Source organism: Haliotis cracherodii, unplaced genomic scaffold (genome assembly GCF_022045235.1).
Source record: "Haliotis cracherodii isolate W230 unplaced genomic scaffold, xgHalCrac1.p SCAF_6, whole genome shotgun sequence".
NCBI lineage: Eukaryota > Metazoa > Mollusca > Gastropoda > Lepetellida > Haliotidae > Haliotis > Haliotis cracherodii.
Window position 1 is genome coordinate 51,506,036 of NW_027266319.1, and position 9,264 is coordinate 51,515,299.

At 42.3% G+C, this 9,264-nt stretch overlaps 1 pseudogene; it reads right to left on the reverse strand.

The window, feature by feature from the left end:
• Positions 1-2,288: 2,288 nt before the first annotated feature.
• On the reverse strand, positions 2,289-8,925 carry LOC139446485 (glycerate kinase-like; annotated as a pseudogene).
• Between the last annotated feature and the right edge of the window lie 339 nt (positions 8,926-9,264).

Below are 9,264 nucleotides of genomic sequence, written 5' to 3' on the forward strand. Positions count from 1 at the left end.
CAAACACATGCAAAGGCAAGTCAATTGTCCTCCTAAAATAAAACACAGGAAAATATGCTACAATCAATACAACTGAATTGTGTGACATCATTTTGGTCACTCAAGCGTCATATTTGGACATGTCCTCCACATATCTACCGCACAACTACCGCATCCTCGAAAAGAAATCATGCTTCAGAGAGTTGAAAAGAAATTGTCTGCCACAAAATCACTTTGTGTAATGTGCCTTTATTGAAAACATTTTCAGGCTCAGAGTTTTAATCTACAAAAATATGGTTTTACAGCTGTACCTGTAAAGATATCTTATACCCATACAAAATTCCAGAGACAGACATGCTCACGCTCACGCACACGCACACACACACACCACACACGCGCATGTACGTCGCGTACTAAGTACACTAATGTTTGACGCGACGTTAAGGGGTATACAGGAATGGGTGATGTCCGTCCGTCACGTTTCGTTTCCTGTGCAGAACTCAAAAACCGTGAGATATCTTAACCAAACATGGCACACAGATAGGTCTAGTGGTGAACTGGTGCCTTTTAATTGACAGTTTGGGATTTTTGAAAATTGTTTTTTTCGAATTTCCACGGCGACTTTGAATTAGACTGAAAGTGGCGATAGTGCTCGTTTTCGGAGGGCTTATGCCTTGCACACAAACCGGACATGTCATACTGGCGGTAGTATAAGTAGTTTATGCTTGTTTGGTTAATGCTTCCATAACACACGTTTAGGATATCCAGAATGTGTAGCAAACACTTGGTACCTTAGGCCAATGGTTTTCATGAAACATTTTATTCATGATATTTCATGATGAACCATGTTTTGATTGTAAATGGAGGCCAATGTTTTTTCTTCATATACAAAATAAATAGTCTATTCATTACGGAAAATACAAGCGACTCAACCTGTCCATAAACACAAAACTTCTCTACTGAAAGCAGTCTAGTGGACGATTCCGACCACATCTTAAGTATGCGCTAAATGCTGGACTGCACAATTGATAATTTCCGTGTAGAATTTGGGGATTAGTCATCTGGCCCAGAAGTAGGCATCCCCATGGGCATCAATTGTTCGCCCTCCTTGCTGATCTGTTGTTTTTTTGGATATGAATCGGAATTTCTGCTCGGACTGGCAATATCAAAACAATGTAATTTGGTCGAGAAGGTTACCTTAAGCTACGTGTATATCAATGATCTGATATCGTTCAGTTATGGTCAAGCCAAGTCTCTTCCACTGATTTACCACCTGAACTAGAAATATAAGTGAACAGTGAAAACCTTAGATTTATGCATAAAGATTCAGAGTGACAAAAAACTATCCGCAAGACTGTATGACAAGTTTGATGGCTTCAACTTTCCAATATTCAACTTTCCCTGTCGAAAGTGTGGGGTGTGGGAGTCACAATGAAATGAGCCCATTTATGACCTACGGATGTCAAATGAGAACTACTTCGTGCATGAACCTTTGTGCAAATCCTACCACAGACCATTTTCCCGAGGCAAGAGAGTCCACTAGCCTCCACATTTCACAAGACTTCAAAGAACGTCATACAACTCTTGCTCGGAAATGTTTGATCAAGGTTACAACACTCAAGGCATCAGTAAAGCTTTCAAAACGTTTTAGCGTAGGCATGTGGAGGACATTTCCAAATGTGACGCAGCAGTGACAAAAATGATGTCCGATGCAATTCCCTATTTTGACTTGTGCCACATTTCACGTGTTTTTTTTAGGTGAACAATTGACTTGCCTTCGCATGTGTTTGTAACGGTTGCCACTGAGACTGGATACGCTCACCTTTTCGCGAACACCTGGTATCATTACTATTTGGTAGTGATTCATAAACACATGCTTATGATATATAGTAGGAATCGTACAATCGACTCTGCTTTATGCAGAGATTTCTATCGGATATGGAAAGGGTTTTGTCGATTTAATTGATGTGATGCAGGAGAGTGGACACTCGAGCCTCGGGATGGTGATCATTGCCTCACATTGAAGCAATGTGTAGAGCAGACGGACACAACGCAATGGCAAATGTCGCACACAATATCAAGCGAGAAATATTTGTGAATTGTGAATTGTAAAGTAAATTGAGCGTTCATTTGTCTGAATAATAGCTGGTCTCCCTCTTGCTGGACAAGGCTGTCGTTTGAGTGGTTGGTTAAATATAGCGACTACCTTGCAAAGCGGTCATGTGCATTCATTGGTGGTAGAGACACGTCGAGTATACATGCCATTGAAAACAGTATCTAGAGGAAATGTGTCGATCTTGTGACTCTTCTTATGGCTTCAGCATCAGGAGGTGGATGTCCATCGCATTCGTCCCTGTATGCCCAGTTTTAATGTGATTGGACCCATTTCGGACTATGCGAAACGGATTTTAAGATTCATTATTCCACAAGAACTCGTCCAGCGACATTCCCTCCTCAGCCAGGATTTGGGTAAAATCCATATCAACCACCGCCCCTGCAGCATCTGTGGATCCGTCCATGCCATCGGTGCCTGCACTCAGGAAGCAGATCTTCACATCGAGTCTCCTTTCAGGGCGGCCAGATATGGAGCAATAGCCAGCGCCATCTCCTGGTTTCTTCCTCCAAGGCCACTATAGGCCTTCACCAGGGTAGTTGTCTCCCCTCCTGCTACATGTATAATACAAACCCCTTTCTGCATATTCTGACATTTCTCCACCACAGTGACAACCTCGTTCAGCTTATCCTTGCTGGTTCCTGTTCGAACCAGATCAACTTCCAACGTTGCCAACACAGGGTCATACTCTTCAGAGTCCCGTCTGAATATCAGTAGGACATATTTTGCCAGCTTCCCAAACATGGCAGCATTTTCTTTAGTGTCTCCGCTTAAACATGTTGACAAAACTAAGGGGAGGTAACCCATGTTTCTAGCAGTGCTGCCTGCAGAAGAGATGGCCATGGTATTGTTTCCTACAATAAGGTTTTGAACCCAGGGCCAGTTGTCAACCGTTATGGACATTTTCTTGACCTCCAGGTATTCAAAGACCGACTCGTGAACCTGGTCTGTAATTCCGAATCTATTGAAAAGATGCTTGCACTGGCTGGCATTAGTGGTGCTGACGGAAGTTGGACCGCTGGCAGTGAATTCAAGGGGGTCTCCAATCACATCAGACAGGATGAGAGATATCACCTGCAACATTCACATCAAAATGTCAACACAACAATTGTTATTACCTTCAATAAATGTATTTGTAGGTGATAAACATTCAATCTATGTTGTGATATGTTAAGCTGAAAACATGAACTCTTTTCAGTCGTCTAAGGCGCCGCGATTCGCTGTGCAGAGTTGCGTCCCTTGGACACTCCAGAAACCTATGATTGTGGTTCGAATCACGGTTCGCCCCGATTGTGTTTCTAGGTTTGTTAGCACCATACCCGTGCTCGTGGGTTTCACCGAAGTGGTAAACGTCCGAGACCTGCATCAATTCGGGCTTTCATCCCACACGCCATAATATAACTGTAATGATGTTGAAAGCGGCGTTAAACCAGAATCACTCAAGTTCATATAATGTACGGTTTATGGTTATACGGTATATTATAAAGAATAATGTTTTCAAACTATGGCGCCTGGCTTGAAGGTACATCAATACCACCTGGACTTTACAACGTCATCTGAACAATGGTGTACACCACAGATGACTAAATACACAAGTGGTGGATGTTGCTGAGGAAGGGAAATATGTCTTTCGTAAATCAATCCATATTACCAACTGGAATACCAAGAATATTCATTATAAATGTCACGTAAACGTGCAGTGTGACAGAGAACAATACAATGTTATCCAAATCCATATAAATGCTGATCTAAGCACTTGTGTTGGTGAAACGTCATAATTGGTTAGGAGGCTGTCGTCTGAGGCGCCGTAATTAGCTGATCAGGATCTGATAATCGTGGGTTCCAATCCCAGATTAGTTCAGTATAACATCCACCCTCGTAATTCACCAAAGAGGTTTGTGTCTGAGACCTGCATCATTTCTGGCGTTCCTCCCACAGCAGCCTGGCACGCCATGACATTGCAGTAACTGAAATACTGTTCAAAATGATGTTAGAGCATTACACTCACTCATGCTAGGTCAACTGATTAATGAGTGAGTGGGTGAGTATGGTTTTACGCCGCTTTCAGCAATATTCCAGCAATTTCACGGCGGGGGACACCAGAAATGGGCTTCACACAATGTACCCATGTCGTGAATCGAACCCGGGTCTTCGGCGTGACGAACGAACGCTTTAACCACTAGGCTACCCGACCGCCCTCAACTGATTAACTATTGAAGACACTGAGGCTGGTCTGGCTTCCAGAGCAAGTCCTCCTCCTTTGAGAACCTCGATGTTGGAGCGGACGAGGTTGAGCTCCTGAATGGCCACCCCCTTCTCTGACAACAAACATGTCAGCTGCCGTTCCTCCTCTAGGGTTATAGGTGGACACGGGGTCGGCAGAAGGGCTGACCCGCAAACTACAAATCGTCCAATCAGCCAAAAATATATTTGTATGCGTACAAACTATACATTTTAACATCATTTCCATTGGGATGATCAATATGACAACGAAGAGAATGAATTCGTCTCAAACTATCATGAAGGTTATGCTGTGGAAATTCTCCAAGGATCATTGAGATGATCATTGCACATGAGGTTTTGTGGTTCGGAGTTCTCTGTATAAGGCTGTGGTGTCAATGAATGAGGTTGGGATATCACAATCTCATTAAAATCAGATCTTAGTTCTCGCTATCGCTAAACAAAGATCTGAGGACATCCCATTACGGGCCACGTCAGACCGACCTTGCGCGAACTTTTACCAACCAATGGAATGACGATCAGAAGACAGCTTTCTCGTGCTTTACGGCACACATTTCAAATTGGCGACTACGCTTCGAAACATATTTTGACAAATTCTCGATTACAAATTTGAAACCTGAACAAAAAAAACATTCTGGAATGGTTAATCGACGATCTAGATTGTAAGGATTCAGTCGTTAAACCCGTAACTATCGTTCGGAATACCCCATGTTAAAGTTTTCGAGTTTTCGAGATTGCGTGATTAGAAATCACATTCCGACTGTCACTTTCATAATATGGTGGTAAGCGACGCACTGTTTGGTCGGATGAAAGGTCGTTCTGACGTGATCCTTAATGGGATGTCTTCAGATCTTTGTTTAGCGGTAGCGAGAACTAAGGTCTGATTTTAATGAGATTGGGATATCACAGTTTGGACCAAGCAAATCAAAGACAAAAAACATGAGCAACGATCTTTGCCACCGACCAATGAAGACATAATCAGCCAGTTCATTCGGCCCTTACGACAGATAATAGGGGAGTACTTTTGATGTCCATCTAGTTGCCATGGATACGTAAAAAATATAAATTTCTAAATTTTCTAAATAGCAAAAGGCACCAGTTCAGCATGTACCTGACAAACCCGCAAAGTTCCGTGAAAAAATATTGAACGGTTTCTGAGTTATGCTCCGGAAACGAAAGGTGACGGACGGACGGACGGACGGAGCTCGTTTCTATATCCCCCGCCAACTTTGTTGGGCGGGGAATAATAATCGAGTCTTGCCCGGATAATCTAGTGATTGACATTATGAGCATCGACATACGCATGCATCCGATGACATGCATCAACCAATTCTGCGAGTCTGGCCACCCGATCCCGTTAGTCGCCTCTTACGACAAGCATGGTCGCTTTTTACGTCAAGCATGGCTGCTGAAGACCTATTCTATATGGGATCTTCACGAGTCAGTCAGCACGTGATGATTTGGTTTGGTTTGTATGTTGTTTAACGCCGCACGCAACAATATTCCAGCTATATGACCGCGGTCTGTAAATAATCGAGTCTGGGCCAGACAATCCAGTGATTGATATCATGAGCATCGATCCATGCAATTGGTATACGATGACATGCACCAACCAAGTCAGCGAGCCTGACCACCCGATCCGGTTAGTCGCCTCTTTCGACAAGCATAGTCGCCTTTTACGGCAAGCATGGGTTGCTGAAGACCTATTCTACCCCGGATCTTCACGGGTCAGTCAGGACGTGATAGATGATCATGCATTGGCGTTAACGTTTCTACTCAGACAGTGCTTGATCGTCTACGTGAGGCTGGTCTCCAGTCACGGGGTGCATGCATTCGCATCCCACTGTCCCGACATCACAGACAGGCAAGTTATCAGACAGTTATTTAGACTAGGACTCGGTAAACCAGACGTAAAGGGATAAAAATGTCCTTGAAAGAATAATTTTCGTGACAGCGCATTTAGTAAACTAAAAAGAAAGCACTGTAGATAGAGTAAAAATAGATATTTAATAGGATTACTATTGAATCAGTTTATGGAAAGTGACTAATTGCTGTCTTCTAGCCGAGAGTATTCTACAAGCCGTCTGTGATGGCAAACCCGAAGTAGCTACGAAGTTGATGTCGGAACACTGGTTATTTTACGATCACTTCACTTACTGTAAGTTTCATGAAAACGTGAATGATCGAGAGTAGTTAGTGATTTACCGTTAGTGGCTGAGTGAGTATCGTTCGCTCCTAAGAGCAACACTTCCCCCATGTCGCGGCAGGGAGGCACAATTAATGGACTCCTCACGTTTTATTCATCATGTATGTTCATCTTGAACATTGAGTGGGAACAGAAGGGACACGTTACTTCTATGTCGACCTGGGAGATTTACAGCGTGTAGCTGTATATTGGACGGAACAACCTAATACTTTGAACAGTAGTAGTAATAGTAATTGTGGTGTTGGTAGTAGTAGTAGTGGTATAAATATACGGCCTACCTATAATCATGTTTAATTTAAAAAGTAGGGAAGCTTAAAAGCAAATTGAGGTGTTTAATCTTGACCAGATGGTAGATCAGGTTCACTGACCAAATACATGCACGGACAAAAATGCTGAATGTCAAAACAGGTCACTCATTACGAGCAGGTGAACACGTACTTTGCCTTACAATTAAAGAGGCTGTCAACCCCCTTTTGGTACGCGGGATTCAGGGGTCCATTTAAAGGGTATTGGGGATTCAGCAATGTGGTACGCGGGACGCACATACAATCGCAATTGGTTCGCAGATTTAACATTTAAATAAAAATAATGGTGCACGTAAATATTTCATTTATATTTTAATTTTTTATAGATATTATTTTATCAAGTAAACCTCAAGCAACGCCCTTTTGTCAGTGCCTTTGATATTTGTGTGAAGTACTTGGTATACGGGATTCAGGGTTGAGCAATGAGACTCAGAGTGAAAAATAAGATGGTTTTCGGGATTCAGGGGAGTGGGGCTTGGCACTCGTTAAACAGCCGGGACCCTGCCTTGGTATTTGGATGAGCGGTAATACAGCTGGAAACATTATGTAGAGCCGGCGTTAAATTCTTAAACGAATCAGGAATACAATAAACAAAGTGATGCCACAGGCAAGTTAATTAGCTTATATATCCTGTGTATTTGTGGGGAATGGATGGACCGCTCCCTTATGTTTTCCAACATACTTCTACAATAACGTTATATTTTTTTTAAAAATAGTTAAGCATTCAACAGCTATTACCTGTACACATGTACAGTGTCTGGTCTTAGAGCAGCAATAAAAACAAAAAAAATGACTTGCTTAGCCAGCTCCTTTTCCGAGTACAGGAAGCTAAACACACTACCCCCAGTTCCGCACCAAATGTCACCTACTTGAAAATATCGTGGTCACATCAAACATAAGTCATCATGTTGAAAAAGTACTAATTACAGAAAAACATGGCCAGTTTTAATAACTGGATGGATGTACATTTAAATGACATAAACATCTTACACAATATCATCCAAGCACAGCCTGCAGATATCTCTCGATCTGCATTGAAGACAACTGGTTCTGATTGGCTGGAGTAGACCCTAGTAGCAAAGAGTTTTCAAGACCATTTGCGCAGCTTGTCTGTCAGCAGCAATTAGTGCAGCTACCGGCAACCTTAAACGTACATCACGAGCTACACACCAGCAGACCGTTCCCAGGTCGGATGAATTGTCTTTGCCAGCAATTAGATACGTTCCCCAGTTAGCCAGTTAATACTCACGGTCAAAACAAACACAACCTGGCCTTCATTTTATCACCGACGGAAACCATGACAACAGCCGTCTAACCAGGATCATCTGCTTCCTTTTATTTAGTCGTTTGCTTCTGCGCCGACAGTTTAGGACTTTCTTCCAGTCTTTATCACAACAAAAGGCCCCGTCCAGAAAACTTATCCTCTATATTTCAGCATCATGTAAATACCGTTAATAACGAAGTATAATTGGCCATTATAATCGGGACTGCAAGTGTATAGACTGCAACGTCTGTTTCTTATATAAACATCTATGAAATAGCGAAAAAAAAGGAATCGGAAGGCACAGATCTTTCCAACTGAAAACGAATCCTAAACTTTTCTTATTGGTACAAATCTTAACACGGCTTTGTAGAGTGAATTGTATGTAACAGCTAACAGGTACGACGTGGTGGTGAACTAGCATATATCCGGCGTTTGAGTATATAGGCAAAGGTTTGAAACCTAAAAGTCGCCAAGTGTTTGGCTCCATGGCATGTAGCTACACCTGGCTGTTTGACGTTGCCGGAAATGGACGATGACGCCTCGTTCTGACTTCGTCTCCATAACATAGTAACCGTTGTCGTTGCCAACGTCCCCTTCTGTTTTTAACAGACTCACTATCGCTCTTGCTTGCTATCGCTCTGCATTTCGTTGACTACAACATGGTTTCGAGGACTTCTACTAACAAGATGTTTACTAGGCTGCATATTCAAGGTATTTAAGAAGAGAGTTATCGTATTTTAAAGTGTTAGTATGTAGATTTACACTGAAATTGGCCGTTGTTCACCAGCAGATCGGTGGGGATGACTCTGGCCGCCATTTGCAATTTGTGAAAATTCAGATATCTGTATCTTGTCAATGTCTTATCTGCGACTGAAATGAGAGCTGTTGGTATTTACATATGACGGACGATGTTGTTAAATTACTACAGATGTTTTTTTCATATATATAAGACTTAACTTTTGTACATTTATATTTGTAAACTTCTCTTTCAAACGTGCGGCCTTTTACTGAAAAATACACTGTGTATCAACACAACGATTAAATGCCCGGTTTATTTCCTTGAACGCATTCTCGTGGCCTATACGTGTCCCCAAAAGGTCTCTATAAACCCTAGGGTGTATATTATCGGAATCTGCTTGACTCGCTATCCGTCAGA